General features: G+C 43.7%; 1 protein-coding gene across 6 annotated transcripts in view; it reads left to right on the top strand.

Moving 5' to 3' along the window:
* The window catches only part of FGF1 (fibroblast growth factor 1), a 301,496-nt gene that overhangs the window by 211,143 nt on the left and 68,394 nt on the right, over window positions 1-21,959 (top strand). For 3 of the 6 annotated variants that reach the window (XM_073620644.1, XM_073620645.1, XM_073620643.1), the window contains exon 3: window positions 687-901. The exons of the other annotated variants lie outside the window; for them this stretch is intronic. The gene's annotated coding sequence lies outside the window, so the exon portion shown is untranslated. The remainder of the gene's footprint in view (window positions 1-686; window positions 902-21,959) is intronic. 6 annotated transcript variants of the gene reach the window in all.

Raw genomic sequence — 21,959 nt, forward strand, 5'->3', positions numbered from 1 at the left:
GAATGAAGAAGTCAGGCCCTCTATCAAGGCTGAACAAAAGCTTGGCTCCTGACTGACTGGTGTGATAACACTCTGCAAGCAAGCTTCAAAGAGGGCCATTGCTGCCAGGATGATTGATGAAGGTGGGTTACAAAGATCAAAGGATCAGGCACTGAAGATGACCCAGGGTACATAGACATGATACATGGACAATGCTGCCCCTAGAGGCCAATACAGCAGGACAGACAGTAATATAATTTATTGAGGAGGACTGCCCAGTAAATACTTTGATTCGTCAAAAGTCTGGATGGGCTGGCAATGGGGTTGGGTCTGGAGGGTGTATGATTGAAGTTTTAAAAGGGCTGACCGAGACCGAGAGCTCTCTCTGTTACCATGCCCAGCTGATAAAACCATGTCTAGGGGACAGCCTTGCGAAAAGTACCTTTGATGTTCTTTTGTTATGCTCTATAGTGTTTTCATGTTAGCATTTTCCTATTTTCTTGGGAAATAAATAACGTTTTATTAAGCATTGTGTTTGTTTTCATAGCTAACCTTATATTATCGCACTATCAACAGTAAAATTATCAGACTTTTAATAGACTAACTAACTATAGGAATAGACAAATTCATACATATATAGAATAAATAGAGGGAATCCGTAACCATCCTCGGATAATATTTATTTTAGCAATTTATTTCAATTGCAGTTATTTCAATTGGCACCCCAGAAGGCGTGTGGAATTTCTGCACAGAACCAAAAACCCTAATGTATTTTTGTCTTGAGTTCTCAACTACACCCAGAACTGAAAGCCTTCTCAATTATGGACAAGATTTGCGCTGGTGTGTGAATTCTGAAGCCCTGCGTGAGTGGTCCTGAAAGCTCTATGAAATATTTCATCAGTGAATGGACGCGCAAAATCTGGTGAGAATTTTAGTTGGGATATGTGTATGTGTTAACGTTTATTGTATTGCTAGTGCAAATTGTTTTAGGCCTGTGTAGCTGGTCAAATGTGTCAGCGAGTGAGGGGCTGATCACCCTTGGTTATCTGATGTACTCTGCAGATTGACAGGAGAGACCAGATATCTTTGAGGAGAAGGTGGGAGGAATATAGATTTTATAATATTTCAGAAAAAAATATTATTATTATGAGTAAAATGGCTCTCTGTTCCAATAGAAGTTCAAGATAATAGGGCTAAAGTTCTGAGATCTCTGTGTTCTGAGATAATAGGGCTAAAGTCAGCGGTAATAGTAGAGCATAAAGAGTGTGCTCTGCCTTGTGTGGTGTAGTACTACAAGTAAAAGTTAGCTTTTAAACAGCTTTTTATCTGTGTGTTTGCGTGCATTGTTTAAGCAGCTGCTGTGTATAAAGCAACCTTCAGTGTAGACGAATTAGCACATCAATGGAGGTCATTGAAGATTTTCTTAAGAGACATGCCTGTGTTAATTTTAACACTGTGGCAGAAAACACTTTAACGCACCAATTTTAAAGAGTTATTGAGACAATATAATATTCATAATGATAAAGCATAAAAAGCCTTAGAAAAAAGGCAGGAAAGCGAGAATGGCCAATGTTGTATGCATGTTATTGAAAATGAAAGACATTGCTATAGCGAAAGAAGGCCAATGGTATACTGAGAGAAAGCAATTATTGGAGCAGGTACAAAGTGTAACTAAGAATATATTAACAATGGTTGCAAAGGCAGATGCAAATGTTTGTGATCACATTGAACAATTGGTGAGTGAGAAATGCGTATTGGATCAGAAAATGAATGAATTAGGGGAAACGTGCAAACAAAGAGAAAGTTGCATTGATTCTTTGGATCAGAGAGAGGCTGAGAAGGAGCGTATTATAATACTGCTTAGGCAGGAATTACATGAAGCCCAGTCTGCTATGGAGTTCTCCTCCGCACATGCTCAGTGCTCAGTAAAGATAGAGGCTTTGGAACAACATGTAGAAAAGCCAAATGCTAGTGTTACTGCAAGTGATGTTGCTATGGTGGGAATCAATGTTGGAGATCTGAATGAGGAATATTTTTTAAAAAGTGTGGTAACTGCGCTTGAAATTGATTCAGGAGTTGAAATGGAAAGCGAGCCTGATCTTTTCAAGAATAGTAACACATTGATAGTGGAGACTTCTGATGAGTCCATTGCTAGTGAATACTCAGACAATGAAAGTGTAAAGTCTGTTGATTCCAATCATAATAATGTTATGGAGCAATGTGAGTCTCCACCGCCATATGCTCAGAGAAGGGAGACCTTCCATATGCAGGGAGACCAGCTCTCAAATGCTTTGTTTGTAAAAAGGGGGTCACATAGCTAGGTATTGTTTGGTGGCAAATTATGATATGCAAAGGAAATCTCACTACCCGAAAACTACACCAAGGCGTTATGAAGTTTATTCTGCAAGGTGGGGTAGCAATCCAAGGCATAGAGGCCATAGTAATCAAACCCGTTTCCCTTTTAAGACCCAAATCCTGAGACTACAAACCGAAAATAGTCAATTAAGACAGGAAAGGCATCACTATGTAGAACAGTTGTATAAACTCAAAATGGAGGTAGCCGCATGTTCATTCAAATATAGCACTGGGGGAAACAATTTTAGCAGCCCTTCGTGAGCTGCATGGATGGTAAGAATTTTCTGGTTAATGTTTCTTTGCTATGAAGAAGGTTTAGATATGAGTTTCAGAGATTTGCCCTTCATGTCTGGAATATTATAGAGGACCTTGATATATTTTTAGTATTTTGAAGGATAAGCCTCTGGAGTGTTATTTTTTTTTTAAATTATGTTATGATTATTATGTTTTTTTTCTCCTCTTATTTTTAATTTTTAAAAAAATCTTATTAAAAAAAAAAAAGGTTTTTAAATTTTTATTTTTTTTTTTTTTATTTTAATTTTTGTTATTTGTTTATTCATTTATTTTAGTTTTGTTCAGGTGGAAAAATTGTTAGGTTTAGTCCACCTGAAAGGGGGGTCATTGTGTCCTCAATTAGCAGCTAAATACATTTTGTTTAAGACAAGAGTTGGTAGGAAGCCATTCTAGCCGCTGGAGTTGTAGTTTTTTTCTTTGTTTTATTTTCATTCAGGTGGAAAAAGTTCCAAAAGGTTTAGGCTTTGTCCACCTGAAAGGGGAGTTAGCGCATAGGTCTTAAGGTACAGATAAATACATTGGGTTTTTTTAGCGTTTAACCGCTAGCCTACCGCCCACCGTCATATGACGGCCGGACGGTAAGCCTATTGTTCTGAGCGGACGTCATATGACGTCCGCCATTTAAACAGGGCATGCGCGCGATCGTGAGCGCGCAGCCCTGTACTGTCGGTGGCGGCGTGTCACAGAGACACCGCTCGTCACCGACAGGGGTGAACAGCCACTGCGCATGGCTGTTTACCACGTGATCGGCCGTGATGAAGTCACGGCCGATCACTAATGGTACATCCCGCATTGCACGGCGCATGCGCGGGATCGTGAGCGCGCTGCGCGTGCACGTCGGTGGCGGCGTGTTCCCCGGGAACACTGCTCGTCACCGACGATAGTTTACAGCCATTGGCCAGTACTGTGTACCATGTGATCGGCTGTGATCCATTCACAGCCGATCACTAAGTGTAAACAAAGACCTGTCACTAGCTGTTACTAGCCCTTCTCTCCTCACACACCGTTTCCAGTGTGAGGAGAGAAGAGCCAGGAGCAGTGAGTTACAGATCTTTGTATTTGTAGTGTCTGCACCAACACCACTTCTGTCCCATCGCCCCCCCCAATTGTCATCTGTCACCCAACAGTCACCCCATAAAAAGTGCACCTGTCACATAGAGACTGCCATTAGTGACCATCAGCGGTGCCCTGTCACCCACCAGTGACCGTGCCCTGTCACCCGTCACCCATCAGTGACCTGCCCTGTCACCCGTCACCCATCAGTGACCTGCCCTGTCACCCGTCACCCACCAGTGACCTGCCCTGTCACCCGTCACCCACCAGTGACCGTACCCTGTCACCCGTCACCCACCAGTGACCATCAGCGGTGCACCCGTCACCCATCAGTGACGTCGCCTGTCAACAATCTGTGACTATCACCTGTCACCGTCCGTGGCCTGTCACCCATCAGTGACCGTGCCCTCTCACCCGTCACCCATCAGTGACTGTACCCTGTCACCCATCAGTGACCATCAGCGGTGCACCTGTCACCCATCAGTGACCGTCGCCTGTCAACTATCTGTGACCATCGCCCATCACACCATCACCTCTCAGTGAACGTCACCTGCCACCCATCGCACAGCCCATCAGTGACTGTCACCTGCCACCCATCTGTCACCTGTCGCACAGCTACCCGCCACACAGCCATGTCCAAAAGAGGATATACAAGTGAGGAGGCGTTCCAGATCCTCTCTATGACTGATGAGAGCACCGGGGAGCTCTCATCAGAGTCCCATTCTGATTCCGAAACAAGTTCGGCATTTGAGCCGATCGAGAGTAGCAATGGTTCGGATGAAGAATGGGTCCCTGCTAAAAGGGCACGACACTCTGGAACCCAGGAAGCCGCCAGCAACCGGGATTATATTCCCAGTACCAGCTCTGCCGCCAGAAATAGGCCCCAGGAAAAAAGGCCCAGTACCAGTGCTGCCGCCAGCAATAGGCCCCAGGAACAAAGGGCCAGTACCAGTGCTGCCACCAGAGATGGGCCCCGCGCACAAATGCCCAGTACCAGTGCTGCCACCAGAGATAGGCCCCTCGCACAAATGCCCAGTACCAGTGCTGCCACATCACACCTGAGTTCCAGCACAGGAAATTCAACTCCCCCAACTACTGGAGTGTCATGTCCCCCAAGAGCCAGGGCCGCTACCTATATGCCAGATGGTCTTGCCAACCCAACATGGCTGCCTTCCAACTCGGGATCACCAAATATTCCCCCTTTCACAGCACAGCCAGGTATGCAGGCCAACACCCAAAATTTTACAGAGATCAATTTTTTTCACCTGTTTTTGCCCGACACTTTGCTGCAGTTCATTGTGGACCAGACAAATTTGTATGCCCAGCAGTATATTGCCAGCAACCCCCAATCATCTTATGCCCGTCCGTTTGAGTGGAGAGATTTGAATATGGAGGAGTTGAAATTGTTTTTGGGCCTCACCCTAAATATGGGGCTTACAAAAAAAAATGAAGGACATACCTATTGGTCCACCCACCCCATCCACCATATGCCCATGTATTCTGCCGCTATGTCCAGGTCCCGATATGAGATGATTATGAGATTCTTTCATTTTAACGACAACACCCAGTGCCCTCCCCGCAATCATCCAAATTCCGATAAGCTGTACAAGATTCGCCCACTAATAAATTCATTTTCCCAACGATTTGCAGAACTTTATGTCCCCGAGAAGAATATATGTGTGAATGAGTCCCTGGTACCATTTTCAGGCCGGCTAGGAATAAAACAGTATATTCCTACCAAAAAAGCCAAATATGGAGTCAAATTTTACAAGCTGTGTGAGAGAGCCACGGGATATCTATATGCATTCCGCATATATGAGGGAAGAGATTCCCAGCTCCAGCCCCCTGAGTGCCCGGCCTACATGGGCACAACTGGAAAAATTGTATGGGACCTGGCTTACCCACTTCTAAAAAAAGGCTATCATATATACCTGGACAACTTTTATACCAGCCTGCCCCTTTTCAGACACCTTTATATTGAAAAAACCCTGGCCTGCGGAACTTCAAGAAAAAATAGGAAGGGCTTCCCACAATCCATTGTGAACAAAAGGCTGAAAAAGGGGGAAAGAGCAACACTGAGATGTAATGAAGTGCTGGCCTTGAGGTGGAAGGATAACAGGAACGTGCACATGATGTCCACCATTCATGATGACACTGCAGTTGTAGTTCAGCGAAGACGAGGTCCCATTGAAAAACCGACATGTGTCCAAGACTATAATCTCTACATGGGGGGGTGGATTTCAATGACCAAATGATTCAGCCCTATTTGTCAATAAGGAGGTCCCGATTCTGGTATAAGAAGGTAGCAATATATCTAATCCATTTGGCCATTTACAATTCCTACATAATCTACACAAAATCCACAGAAAGCCCCGCCTCCTTCCTAAAATTCATAGAAGAAGTAGTCACGTCCCTCATCTATCCACAAAGACCCCTCCCAGAATTACCTCGTTCTGATGCTGTTAGCCGACTTCATGAACGCCACTTCCTGTACAACATTCCACCATCGGAAGCAGGCCGAAGACGGCAAAAAAAATGTCGTGTGTGCAGCAGAAGAGGTTTTCGAAAAGATACAAGCTACCATTGTCCCCAGTGTCCCTCCCAACCTGGCCTTTGCATTGGTGAATGCTTCGAACTGTATCATACATCCCCAAGTTATTAGCCCATATTTTCCCCATTTTCGCTGATCATTTTCCATGCTTCCCCAAAATAACCATGCCACTGCCTTCAATGTGAACTGACCCTGGCCTGCTTTTTGACTATGCCTCTGCCTACCGTTTGGACTGCTTCCACATGAACTGACCCTGGCCTGTTTTGACTATGCCTCTGCCCACCGTTTGGACTGCTTGCTCGTGAACTGACCCTGGCCTGTTTTGTGACTACTCTTCTGCCCACCGCTTGGACTGCTTGCACGTTAACTGACCCTGGCTTGTTTTATGGACTATGCTTTTGCCTACCACTTGGACTGATCTGTTGCCCTGCTACTATAGTACACAGGGGTCTCACATATGTGAGGGGCTCCAGAATAGTTTTTCCGGATGGAGATAACAATTTTTTTGTTTTCTCCCGGTTTTGTAATTTCCGGATTAGGGTCTGGAGTCCGGAGGCTTCATAGAGATTTGGGTGGGTCGAAGCCTCTACCCCTGTGCCCCTGTGCACAGGTCTTACCCGATTGCGGCCCTCAGCCTTCTGCTGACTTACTGCCATCATGCCTTTGCCTGCCGCATGAACGGACCACACATCTGCCTGCTACCTGGACTATGCAAATAATTCGCTGTAGCAAGAGGCAGTATGTTTATGAAGGGCTGGAGAGCGGTACAATAATGTGTGTCTGCAGGTAACAGTGTACCAGGACCAATATTATGGCTGTGCTGGCTGTCTCTGCCTGGACAATTCCTATGGACTGTGCTGTGCCGACTATAGACAATATTCCTGCCTGCTGCCTGGATAGTTATTGCTGTCGCTAAGCACATCCCTGACTGCTGCCTGGACCAGTGCTCTCTTCTGTGGACACTACTAAAAGCACAGGTAATACTTTTTTTTGAATCCTTTCCACAATAGAATTTATTTTGGATTGTAATTCTTGGTATGTACATGCTATGTGTTAGAAATATGAAGGGCCTTCAAAAATGATAGGTTGCCAGGAAATTATCTATGTAATGTATGCTCCTAGAACGCCTGATGGTGCTACTTGGATGTTGGGCCACTGTATGTGGCCAAGCTGTGTAAAAGTCTCACACATGTGGTATCCCCATACTCAGGGGGAGTAGCAGAATGTATTTTGGGGTGTCATTTTTGCTATGTGTTGGAAATATCTTATAAAATGGACAACTTTGTGTAAAAAAAATGCGTTTTTATTTTTTTTCCACATTTTCCAAAAACATCTGGAAAAAAAATAACCATTCAAAAGACTCATTATGCCTCATAGATTATACATTGGGGTGTTTGCTTTCCAAAATGGGGTCATTTTGTGGGCAATTCCTTTGTCCTGGTGCTCCAGGGCCTTCAAAAGTGTAATAGGTGGTTGAGAAATGAGATGTGCAATTTATGCTCGTAGATCGCCTGATGGTGCTACTTCAATGTTGGGCCTTTGTATGTGGCCAGGCTGTGTAAAAGTCCCGCACATGTGGTATCGCCATACTCAGGAGGAGTAGCAGAATGTATTTTGGGGTGTAATTTGTTGTATGCATATGCTCTGTGAGAGAAATAACCAGTTAATATGAAAATTTTGAAAAAAAAAAAAAAAAAAAAAAATCTTCCTTTTGCAAAGAATTGTGGGAAAAAATTACACCTTAAAAAAACTCACCATGCTACTTACTTAATACCTTGGAATGTCTACTTTCTAAAAAGGGGTCATTTGGGGGGTATTTGTACTTTTCTGACTTGTTAGTACCTCAAGAAATGAGATTCACCTGATGTACTGAAGGCCTGATCAGATGTTTTCAATTTTCAGTGATTGGCACCATAGTTTGTAGACTCTATAACTTTCACAAAGACCAAATAATATACACTAATTTGGGTTATTTTTACCAAAGATATATAGCAGTATAAATTGTGGCCAAAATTTATGAAGAAAAATTACTAATTTGCTAAATTTTATGACAAAAACAAAGAAAAAGGCAATTTTTCACAAAATTTACGGTCTTTTTTTATTTATAGCACAAAAAATAAAAAACCCATTAGTGATTACATACCACCAAAAGAAAGCTCTATTTGTGTGAAAAAAAGGACACAAATTTCATTTGGGTACAGTGTTGCATGACTGAGTAATAGTCATTCAAAGTGTGAGAGCACCAAAAGCTGAAAATTGGTCTGGGCAGGAAGGGGGTTTAAGTGCCCTGTATTGAGGTGGTTAAATTGAGAATTATTGAGAAGCAACATTCACATTCATTTTTTATTTTTTGCTCTTACAATGGGGATCCATTTTAGAGTGGGATCATCCTAAATAAATCTTGGTTGTTTTGATGTTCCCAGAGTTGCAGAAGCCAGGAATACTAAGTTCCTGGGTTCCAAGGAGGGAACTATAAGTAAACATGGCAAGCAAGCAGATATTGTGGATAAGAACTTTATTCTGCTCTTGTTTTTCACTTCCAGAGCCCTGGTGTAACGGGATTGGAGAGGTTTCTGGAACAGAGAGGAAAGATGTTCATCTGGTTGGCAGTTTGTCTGTGCCACACCACGCCGCAAATTTGTTCTGATAAACATTCAGGAGAGAAGGGACAAACAAAAAGATTCAGATTAATACTTGCAATCTTTTTCTTATGGACAATTTAGTGCTAATGCTGCATCGGAAAGACTTTGCCCAGCAACAAGACTGGACTGGTGAAACATTTTGCCGGAGTCCCCTGTTATTTAGGAATGCAAACGTACTGTGAATGGGTTGGAGTCTGGGGAAGGAATATAACCCGTCCAATTATTCAGAACAAGAAATGTAAAATATGTTTTTGTTTTTTTTTATGGAGGGAGGAATTGAAAGAAGGAAAGGTTTTTAATGTATGACGTGTATTGACGTAACTGAATTAATATGGTGCTGGTACCCAGGAGTCTGGCACTTATGCATAATAAGGTGTCTGTTGGCCAGAATAGAGGGTGCCAGGTGACACATCAATGGGGTGAAGTTTTCCTTGTAGGGGTGGTGTCTCAATCTTAGCAGTCCTACAGAGAGGTTCTTGGTTACTGGACATGTGGGACACCAGAGCTGGATATGGGGGAGATACGCCTGGTTGATGTCTCACCTGAGAGGTTGGAACCTTGCACAGGTAATGCCAGTGACTACACACATGAGCATGCTCTGTTAGATATAGGGAACAAATGCTGGCTACCAGGACACAGTATTCCTTCACCACATGGCGCTTCAACATCTCACAGTGGTTGATAAAAGCCTATTCCCCTTTAAGAATGATCTCAGGCGTGTTCGCAAACAGCACGTGCAGAGCCTTCCAGGAAGTCGGCACTGTGGAGCGCTAATCACAAGCAGTGAGACATTGTCCCGATACGCGGCTGCACAGATCGGGAAATGTCTCACTGCCTGTGATTAGCGCTGTACAGTGCCAACTTCCTGGCAGGCTCTGCACGTGCTGTTTGCGAACACGCCTGAGCTCATCCTTATTACCCTATATGTGCTGAGTATACACTGAATCAAGTGCGATCATTGTACCAGTAGCTTACTCCCAGAGATGTGCGGACACAGAAGGCATTCAGGACGCTTATTTCTGAGGAGTAACCAAAAGAGGAGGGATGTATTCAGCACTATATTGGGGGGGAATAGGAGCTGGGATGGGTGTTGTTAAAGGAGTGGACATCGGTATCCTGAGGAACAAACTCTCAGCCATAGCTTCAGACTGTAAGCAGGGCTTTGTTACTCAGAGAGATTGGTGGCATCCATAATAACATTCAACAAAGTCACATAAATACCCAGGTTAAAGTGGCTCAGGATTTTGTCCACCATGTTGAGAGGTTGGCAGAGAGTGGTGCTACAGAACAGAAATCTGTCATGGGCTCTGGTGTGCATGCAGGGGCAGGTGGAGTTATCAACCAACATCAAGCTGATTGTAGAGTCTCTGTATGAAGGGCAGTGGTCTCTTGAGTTAGCATCAACGTTCAGTAAGACTTTGCCAAAACACATCACTTACACTAATCCAAAGTGGTAGTCAAATGCTTGGATGGGCTATGCTAGTTTGGATGTGAAAGGTGTTATGCTGCCTCATTGACCCCATATACAGAAGTGCAGACTCGTTCTGTATATTTGGTGGCATCAATGGGCTTACTGACTGGGGATTCTACCTTGTTGCATTTGAGGCTAAATTTCCCACATGTGATCAGAGAGGATGGAAGCTGGAGGCAGGTTGATACAGTGCCTTGCAAAAGTATTCACCCCCCTTGGCTTTTTATCTATTTTGTTACATTACAGCCTTTAGTTCAATGTTTTTTTAATCTGAATTATATGTGATGGATCAGAACACAATAGTCTAAGTTGGTAAAGTAAAATTAGAAAAATATATACATAAAAACTATTTTTCATAAATAAAAAACTGATAATTGGCATGTGCTTATGTATTCACCCCCTTTGTTATGAAGCCCATAAAAAGCTCTGGTGCAACCAATTACCTTTAGAAGTCACATAATTAGTGAAATGATGTCCACCTGTGTGCAATCTAAGTGTCACATGATCTGTCATTACATATACACACCTTTTTGAAAGGCCCCAGAGGCTGCAACACCTAAGCAAGAGGCACCACTAACCAAACACTGCCATGCAGACCAAGGAACTCTCCAAACAGGTAAGGAACAATGTTGTTGAGAAGTATAAGTCAGGGTTAGGTTATAAAAAAAATATCCAAATCTTTGATGATCCCTAGGAGCACCATCAAATCTATCATAACCAAATGGAAAGAACATGGCACTACAGCAAACCTGCCAAGAGACGGCCGCACACCAAAACTCACGGACCGGGCAAGGAGGGCATTAATTAGAGAGGCAGCACAGAGACCTAAGGTAACCCTGGAAGAGCTACAGAGTTCCACAGCAGAGACTGGAGTATCTGTACATAGGACGACAATAAGCCATACTCTCCATAGAGTTGGGCTTTATGGCAGAGTGGCCAAAAGAAAGCCATTCTTTTAGCAAAAAACAAAATGGCACATTTTGAGTTTGCAAAAAGGAATGTGGGAGACTACCAAAATGTATGGAGGAAGGTGCTCTGGTCTGATGATACTAAAATTTAACTTTTTGCCCATCAAAGAAAATGCAAACCCAACACATCACATCACCCAAAGAACACCATCCACAGTGAAACATGGTGATGGCAGCATCATGCTGTGGGGATGTTTTTTAGCAGTCAGGACTGGGAAACTGAGTTGAGGGAAAGATGGATGGTGCTAAATACAGGGATATTCTTGAGCAAAACCTGTGCCACTCTGTGTGTGATTTGAGGCTAGGACAGAAGTTCACCTTCCAGCAGGACAATGACCCCAAACACACTGCTAAAGCAACACTTGAGTGGTTTAAGGGGAAACATGTAAATGTGTTGGAATGGCCTAGTCAAAGCCCAGACATCAATCCAATAGAAAATCTGTGGTCAGATTTAAAGATTGCTGTTCACAAGCGCAAACCATCTAACTTGAAGGAGATGGAGTTTTGCAAGGAGGAATGGGCAAAAATCACAGTGGTAAGATGTGGCAAGCTCATAGAGACTTTTCTAAAGCGACTTGGAGCTGTGATAGCCATAAAAGGTGGCTCTACAAAGTATTGACTTTAGAGGGGGTGAATAGTTATGCACATTGCCTTTTTCTGTTATTTTGTCCTATTTGTTGTTTGCTTCACAAAAAAAATCTTCAAGAAATGTTAATGTTAGGCAACAAAACATGAAAAATGCCAAGGGGGTGAATACCTTTGCAAGGCACTGTATTTCCCTTTGTCGGAAGCATGACCATAATGTCCTTTGTATGCCAGGTCAATACACGGTGGTGAACGAGAAATGTTGGGAAGACTTCACCCTGTGTTCTGGATGAAGAGATCATTGCTGGGAAGGAAGAACCTGGGTATTATTTGGGACATAGACGAGTTTGTTTCTTTGTCCTAAAGGATACCGATGTAACGTTAGTCATGGAACTAGGGTGTTCCTTGAAACTAACGGTAGATAGAGGTGCATGGTATAGGGCATGGTCTCTGAAATCCAGGTACAGGGGTGGACTTTTGTGGGTTTGTCATTGTTTCAGGTTTATATGTGTTAGACTCAAAATTTATATAGGAAGCTCTCTCATTTATCTATGCAAGTTGAGGGGCAAATTGATGGTAAGGTCTCTTCGTACAAGTTAGAGGCTTTGCTGCCAATTCAGAGCCCTGAAATACTGATAACGTGCCTGTGACGGGAGGGCCCGTGGAACTCAGAATCCCTTGGAAAGTAGGGCATGCCCTTGTTTCAGCTCCCCATACACCTCTTATGTCTAAGTCACCCTGTGCTATCCTGGCACAGGGTAAGTGAGAAAATATATCTTGGACTACTTAAAATGGGACAGTAATATTTGTCCACAATATCTCCCAGGATGTATGTAGAGACTATTATTGGTTTGTTTGATTCTGAACTCAACCTGTTAATTGAGTGAGCTGATCACATTAGCCTCCAGGACTGGCTAGGAGACGAACAGTCTAGTCTGGCTTACCACAGGTTCTAAGGGTATTCCACACATTGTTGTTTGTTCTAATTAACCCTGTGTTGATGTTTATGGTAATGTGTATTGAATAGTCACCTAGTCTGGGTACATGATTTAGTAAACTAGCTCATGTTAATTAGGTTACAGTTGTATTGTTAGGGGAGGTTCCAACGGCATATAAAGTCTTGTAATTTTGATTCTAAATAAATATAGTCCATGTTAGCATCTAAGCAAGTCTCGTCTTGTTTTATGCTTGGGAGCGGTTGGAATATCTGATATCTGTATCCAGACTACAAGGAAGTGGTATACTGATGGAAGCACTCAAGTGGAGTGAGGGACGTTCCGCGACAGTGCCAAAATTGTGGTAGGAAAGGCCATTGTGAGTAAGCCTGCCTAATTCTGACCCGTATTTACAGTAAAAAGTTATAGGAGGTTGGGAACGGGATGCGTAATTTGATGGGTCACATATATAGGCATATATTATGGTAATGGGTTGATTTATGTTATAGTATAGTGTGACATGTGTATTTTAGGTTAGTAATATGGGTGAGTAAGGCCCTCCTCGAGACTCTGTATCTGAAAGCTGGTTAATATGTTGCTCTGAGTGTGTACTGGTGAATGGTGAGTAAATGGTCACCCCTTGCTTGTAGTGCACCCCGTCGTGAAGATATCGGAAAGAAGAAGACAAAGAATGGTGACATGGAAGTTGTCACTAAAGAATTATGGTGGTGTGTCAGTGGCAAAGCAGCACATGTTGGGAAGCACAACACGTTAAGACCATTATGGACTGTTCCATAGGAGCTGTGTCTGAAGAAGGGTGATATGCGCCCTTTAGGCGCAAAGTGCATATGTTGGAAGGCAACATGTTTTATTTCATAATACAAGAAGTGTTTGAAATATTAACTGTGGCTATGCCAAGCCCCCGCATTCTTGGGAGCTGTCTGGAATGTAACAAGCTGCACATCAAAGCTTTGTAGCGTATAAGAATCTTCATCTGAAAGAAGAAGTCAGGCCCTCTATCAAGGCTGAACAAAAGCTTGGCTCCTGACCGACTGGTGTGATAACACTCTGCAAGCAAGCTCCAAATAGGGCCATGGCTGCCAGGATGATTGATGAAGGTGGGTTACAAAGATCAAAGGTTCAACAGGCACTGACGATGACCCAGGGCACATAGACATGATACATGGACAATGCTGCCCCTAAAGCCCAATACAGCAGGACGGACATTAAGATAATATATTGAGGAGGACTGCTCTGTAAATACTTTGATTCGTCAAAAGTCTAGATGGGCTGGCAATGGGGATGGGTCTGGATGGTGTATGATTAAAGTTTAAAAAGGGCTGACCAAGACAGAGAGCGCTCTCTGTTACCATCTTGAGCTGATGAGATCATGTCTAGAGGACAGCCTTGTGAAAAGTACCTTTGATGTTCTTTTGTTATATGCTATATATGTATTTTCATGTTAGCATTTTCCTATTTTTTTGAGAAATAAATAAGATGCTTTATTAAGCATTGTCTTTGTTTTCATAGCTAACCTTATATTACTGTGCTATCAACAGTAACATTATCAGAGTTTTAATAGCTAACTATAGGAATAGACAAATTAATACATATATGGAATAAATAGAGGGATACGTAACCACCCTCGGACAATATTTATTTTAGCATTTATTTCAGTGGGGGTCCCCCCAAAATCCATACCAGGCCCTTTAGGTCTGGTATGGATCTTAAGAGGAACCCTGTGTCAAATTTTTTTAAAAAAATGGCATGGGGTCCCCCCCAAAATCTATACCAGACCTGAATGGATTTTAAGGGGAACCCTGCACCAAAATAAAAGAAAATGGTGTAGGGGTCCCCCCAAAATCCATACCAGACCCTTATCAGAGCACACAACCTGGCAGGCTGCAGGAAAAAGGGATGACGGGAGAGCGCCCCCCCTCCTGAACCGTACCAGGCCACATGCCCTCAACATGGGGAGGGTGTTTTGGGGTCCCCCCAAAGCACCTTGTCCCAATGTTGATGGGGACAAGGGCCTCTTCCCCACAACCCTTGATGGGTGGTTTTGGGGGCTTGCGGGTGGGGGCTTATCGGAATCTGGGAGCTCCCTTTAACAAGGGGACCCCCAGATCCCGGCCTCCCCTATGTGAATGGATATCGGGTACATTGTACCCCTGCACATTCACCAAAAAAGTGTCAAAATGGTAAAAATGACAGTAGACAGTTTGGGACAAGTCATTTTATTAAAAAAAAAAACTGTCCCACGATGTAACCCCATCTTTGATGACAGTGCAGACGACCTGAGAAAAAAACCCCCAAAAAACGAAAAAACTCTGCCTTGATGGGAGGCGTCCTGCGGCTTCAGGCTTTTTGCAATGACAGCTGTTATATAACTGAGGGCGAGGCCACCCGGTGACCCCGCCCCTTCTGACATCAAGTGATGTCACGTAACATCAGAAGAGTTCGGGGTCACCCATTTACGTCACCGGGTAGCCTCGCCCTCAGCTATATAACAGCTGTCATTGCAAAAAGCAGTCGCAGGATGCCTCCCATCGAGGCGGATTTTTCCCCTTTTTTTTAAAAAAAAACTTTCTCGGGTTGTCTGCGCTGTCATCGTTGGACACTTTTTATTTATTTTTTTTTTTAAGTAAAGGACTTGTTCCAAACTGTCTCCTGTCATTATTACCATTTTGACACTTTTTTTGGTATAATTTTTGTACAATGTACCTGATACTCATTCATATAGGAGGGGGGGGGGCGGCAGGATCTGGAGGTCCCCTTGTTAAAGGGGGCTTCCAGATTCCGATAAGCCCCCCCACCCACAGACTCCCACAACTACCGGGCAAGTGTTGTGGGGAAGAGGCCCTTGTCCCCATCAACTTGGGGACTAGGTGTTTTGGGGGAGATCCCAAAACACCCTCCCCATGTTCAGGGCATGTGGCCTGGTACGGTTCAGGAGGGGGGGTACTCTATCATCCCCCCTTTTCCTGCGGCCTGTCAGGTTGCGTGCTTGGATAAGGGTCTGGTATGGATTGGGGGGACCCCCACTTCATTTTTTAAAAAAAATTGGCACAAGGTTCCCCTTAATATCCATACCAGACCCAAAGGGCCTGGTAATGGACTGGGGGGATCCATGCCTTTTTTTTATAGGATTTTTATGTATATTGCCGGGATCTGGCAATACATTACAGCCACGAGCAGTTTTAAATGACATTTTTTCCTTTACAAATGTAATTTTGCTGCTCTCAGTTATAAAACTGTGTGGCTGCCGTGTAAGCAGCCTTACATAGTTTGGGGCATGGACTCAGCCCCCTGAGCCATGATTAGCCAAAGGCACCAAAAATTTTCGGTGTTCGGCAAACGGGCGAACACCTGATGGTCGAGTCAAACTCCAAACTTCGACTCCAAATTCGGGCTCATCCCTATTTAATGGGGCATGTAATTACAATTTTTGATATATTTAACAGCAGGGCCCGTACCTGCGCCCAACAAGAGTAACTGCGAGGGGTTACAGTGTTGTGGCACCACCAAAACCAGAGGCACAATTTTTCTGCAGAGTATATAGTGTAGTCTGTATAGTATATATACTGCAGTTCAGGGCATATAGTGCCTGGGGGACCCCACACCATTTTTTCCTTTAGAAATGTAATTTTGCTGCCGGATTATTATGAACATGGGAAAGATGCGCTACTTTACAGCCAGACTAAGGGGACCCCCCAGGCATAATATTTAAAGGAATATTTAATTTTTATTGTTTCACTTTAAGCATTATTAAAATCACTGCTCTGGAAAAAAACACAGTTTTTAAAACTTTTTTTGCATTGATACATGTCCCCTGGGACAGTACCCGGGTCCCCATACACTTTTTATGGCAATAACTTGCATATAAGTTTTTATAATGAGCACTTTTGATTTTTCGTGTTTGTGTCCCATAGTCTTTAACGGTGTTCGCACAAAACCGAACCGGGGGGTGTTCGGCTCATCCCTATTCATTACGCGTTGCCTCAGCGCCTGCATTCAGATCAAGATCGGGATTTTGAGAGCAAACTGATCCGACGATTATGTGAACTCTTAAGCAAGAAATCCAGGACTACTCCCCACCATCCCCAAGGGGATCCACAACCTGAGCATTTCAACCGTACCCTGTTGAACATGTTGGGAACCCTTCCATTGGAGAAGAAACAGCATTGGGGGGGGATTATATCGCTGCAGTGGTTCATGCTTATAATAGCACCTCAAATGATTCTACTGGATACTCTCCCTACAGGCTAATGTTCAGAAGAGAAGCTCATTTACAAGTGGATCTGGCTTTTGGAACATCATTAGTTTACACCTCTCAGGCCTCCTATTGTGGGTATGTTGACAGACTTTTTGGAAGAATTTAAAAGTGCTGTATGAAAAGGCCAAGGAAGCCTCTACCATCAGAGAACAGAGGAACAAGAAAAACTTTGATCTCCGAGTAAGGGTTCAGGATTTACAACCTGGAGATCGAGTGTTGTTGCGCAATCTAGGGGTGCCTGGGAAGCATAAGCTATCTGATCGATGGTGTTCCCAACCCTACATTGTCTGTAAACGACTACCTGGGCTCCCTGTGTACCAGATTCGGCCTGAAGGAAAGACTGGTTGTCAGATACCATTAAATCAGACCGAGACAGAAGTACAGTTAAATCACACTTGTTTAATAATAAAAGTAAATAGAACAAACATAGTCAAAAGTTAGCAGAGTTCAGGAACCGGAACGAATAGTCAGACAATCCAATTGTCAGGGAGCCAGAGATGAGCATAGTAAAACAGCAAGCAGGATCTGGAGCCAGAAGGGATGTCAGCCAAGCAAGTCTTTTAAACAGGAATGCAGGATAGCGTCTCTGTGATGTTGACTAAGGCGAAGGCAGCGATGCTCTGGGCTGGACGGCTTAAGTAGGCAGAACTGACGAGCAGGATATCATCAACAGCTGCGTAACTGTGGAGAGATAGAAACTGGCAATTAGCCGACAGCTGAAGTACCAAGTGTGACGGAGACTCCCACTCCTTCTAATATGGTGGAGAGCGAGAGACGGTTCCAGAACCAGAACCAGAGCCTGCATCAGAACAAGAGTCCGAATTAGAACCTGAACCTGAATCTGGATGCAGTTTCTGGGGAACAGAACAGGGACCAGAGCCACTGGAAAACATCTACTCCAGGTTGGGATGGAGGATATGCCCTCCAAAAATACTGACATATGATACACTTGGAGAAAATTCTGATGAACTTATACCTACTGCTCAATGTTCCAATCAAGCACTTGCCTCCTTTATTGAACCTGTAGTAAAGGATGACTTTGATCCACCTCCTGACACTACTGGGTGGCCTACTAACTTGTTATTGTCCTGTCACAAAATTAATATGACTTCGCCTGATGATGTATATACTTTACTGTTAGAAAATCCTTCGTTAGGTCAGTTGTTAGCTGTTGCAACTTCTGGTTTGTCAGATGATTAATCATTCAGTTTCTTATGACACAGTAAAACGATCCCACAGGTTGTGTTCTGTGTTTAGGGACCAAAGACTTTCAAGTGGGGGGAGGATGTAGCTACAATTGCAAAAGTACAGTGCAAAAGTACAGTGATCCTCTGGTATTTCTATGCATTGTATGTCCCTCTAGTCCCAGCGTTACCAACTGACATCATATTTGTGAGCCAAACTAAAGGGATTGTGGGATGAGTAGTTCCTCAGACTGGTAATTGCTCAGCATGACCTATGCACCTGGACTATATATCCCAAGAAGATTGCTAGGAGGAGCTATAAAGAAGCCAGAGACCCGCCCTATGGTCTCTTCCTCCTGGGCCTAATACGAGACGGACCTCTCTGTGCATGGAGAGAGAGGTCGCAGCCTACAATGCGGTGTACAGCATTCCAACCCGGATGAGAAGGGCCTAGCACTGCTTGCTGTTTGTCAGACATCCCTCCAGCACCACCTCGGTCACCCGACAACCTGTGTTTCGAGCTTCGCATTGGGAGATCGATACAGCATATCCGCTGCATGAGCGTCGCTGCAGGAGCTGCTATCCGGAAGGCATCGAACCAGCCTGGTCATTGGTGAGTGGGCAATCGCCCACCTTTGCAAATCTTTCCTATGGTTTCACTGGGGCACTGTGCACAGACATCTTTACCTTGGGAATACTTTACTGAACCTATCTTGAACACTGTGCATAGACATATTTAGCTTACACCACTTCAAGAAATCCTATTGCTTGCAATTACACCTTATTGGGTATAGTTAATGAGCTCCGACTGCCGGTGAGGACCATTAGATCTGCAACGGGAACATTGCTGTCATTACTGCTATAAGGGCCCGCTTACCATTGCTATTAAGTCAAACCTCTCATTAGGGTTAAAGGTTTATAGGCCGGGCAGGGTTCCCCCTTAGAAGTCGACAGTATACCTACTTATTTTCTTGCTTATCCTTTCAGGTGCAAGCAGTACTCTACTGTATATACAGTATCTCACAAAAGTGAGTACACCTCTCACTTTTTTGTAAATATTTTATTATATCTTTTCATGTGACAACACTGAAGAAATGAACCGTTGCTACAATGTAAAGTAGTGAGTGTACAGCTTGTATGCAGTTAACAGTGTAACATGTTAACATGCATGTTAACAGTGTAAATTTGCTGTCCCCTCAAAATAACCCAACACACAGCCATTAATGTCTAAACTGCTGGCAACACTAGTGAATACATGCCTAAGTGAAAATGTCCAAATTGTGTTGCGTGTGTCGCGTGACCTGTTAGTGTTGCAGGGTCTCAGGTGTGAATGGGGAGCAGGATGTGTTAAATTTGGTGTTGTCACTTTCACTCTCTTATACTGGTAACTAGAAGTTCAACATGGCACCTCATGGCAAAGAACTCTCTGAGGATCTGTAAAAAGAATTGTTGGTCTATATAAAGATGACCTAGGCTATAACAAGATTGCCAAGACCCTGAAACCGAGCTGCAGCACGGTGGCCAAGATCATAGAGTAGTTTAAAAGGACAGGTTCCACTCAGAACAGGCCTCACCATGGTCGATCAAAGAAGTTGAGTGCACGTGCTCAGCGTCATATCCAGAAGTTGTCTTTGGGAAATAGATGTATGAGTGCTGCCAGCATTGCTGCAGAGGTTGAAGGGGTTGGGGGTCAGCCTATCAGTGCTCAGACCATATGCTGCACACTGCATCAAATTGGTCTGCATGGCTGTGGTCCCAGAAGGGAGCCTCTTCTAAAGATGATGCACAAGAAAGCCCGCAAACAGTTTGCTGAAGGCAAGCAGACTTTGGACATGGATTACTGGAACCATGTCCTGTGGTCTGATGAGACCAAGATAAACTTATCTGGTTCAGATGGTGTCAAGGGTGTGTGGCAGCAAACAGGCCAGGAGTACAAAGACAAGTGTGTCTTGCCTACAGTCAAGCATGGTGGTGGGAGTGTTATGGTCTGGGGCTGCATTAGTGCTGCCGGCACTGAGGAGCTACATTTCATTGAGGGAACCATGAATGCCAACATGTACTGTGACATACTGAGGCAGAACATGACCTAAACCCTATTGAACATCTGTGGGGCATCCTCAAATGGAGGGTGGAAGAGCGCAAGGTCTCTAACATCCACCAGCCTCTGTGATGTCATCATGGAATAGTGGAAGAGGACTCCAGTGAAGCTCTGGTGAACTCCGTGCCCAAGAGGGTTAAGGCAGTGCTGGAAAATAATGGTGGCCACACAAAATATTGACACTTTGGGCCCAATTTGGACATTTCCACTTAGGGATGTACTCACTTTTGTTGTCAGCGGTTTAGACATTAATGGCTGTGTGTTGAGTTATTTTGATGGAACAGCAAATTTACACTGTTATATAAGCTGTACACACACTATTTTACATTGTAGCAAAGTGTCATTTTTTCAGTGTTGTCACATGAAAAGATATAATAAAATATTTACAAAAATGTTAGGGGTGTACTCACTTTTGTGAGATACTTTATGTGTATATAATATGCTGTCTACAAATATATCTGTGTTGTTTGGAGAAATTCCTCAGCTGAGTTAGCGCCCTTAATCAAAACTCAGCCGATCTATTGTCTCCTCTTTGTGACAATATCCCCTTTGAATTGTTCCAGTAAACATTATATAACATAAACGCGCAGAGTTGTTTGACTTATTGCTTTAAGGTGGTACAAAGATGTCTGAACCCAGAGTGTCAGGTGGGTTGGAATGTTCATCAGGTCATGGCAGAGCAGATGAGCAGCTAAATCAAAGCAGCCTCCTAGGGGGTTGTGCTAAACTTTCATCAAGAGTACCTTTATAGGGTTATGGAGCGAAGGCACCACCGACACCCAAAGACAAATTTTTGCGCACCTGTATGACAGGTGCATATCATTTAAATTTTTGACAGCAAGGCCAATTCTTGCTTTCATCAGAGTACCTCTATAGGGGTATGATGTGCATGCACCACCAACACCCAAAGCCCAATTTTTCCATAACTGTTACTTCTATCCACAGTCTGCGAAAAAGAAACCAAAATGTATCCAAAAAATCATCAATGATCTTATTCCGAGTGCACTAAAATGTGGCCTCATCATACAGGCTGGCTCCCCAAGACGTTGTTACATAGTTACATAGTAGGTGAGGTTGAAAAAAGACACAAGTCCATCAAGTCCAACCTATGTGTGTAATTATATATCAGTATTGCATTGTATATCCCTGTATGTTGTAGTCGTTCAGGTGCTTATCTAATAGTTTTTTGAAACTATCGATGCTCCCCGCTGAAACCACGGTTTGTGGAAGGGAATTCCACATCCTTGCCGCTCTTACAGTAAAGAACCCTCTAAGCAGTTTAAGGTTAAATCTCATATCTTCTAATATTAATGAGTGGCCACGTGTCTTATTAAACTCCCTTCCGCGGAAATGTTTTATCCCTATTGTGGGGCCACCAGTGTGGTATTTGTAAATTGAAATCCTACCCCCTCTCAAGTGTCTCTTCTTCAGAGAGAAAAGGTCAGTGCTTGCAACCTTTCTTCATAACTAATATCTCCAGTCCCTTTATTAGCTCTGTTGCCCTTCTCCTTACTCGCTCCATTTCCAGTACATCCTTCCTGAGGACTGGTGCCCAGAACTGGACAGCA

The sequence above is a fragment of the Aquarana catesbeiana genome, linkage group LG03 (genome assembly GCF_042186555.1).
Source record: "Aquarana catesbeiana isolate 2022-GZ linkage group LG03, ASM4218655v1, whole genome shotgun sequence".
Taxonomy (NCBI): domain Eukaryota; kingdom Metazoa; phylum Chordata; class Amphibia; order Anura; family Ranidae; genus Aquarana; species Aquarana catesbeiana.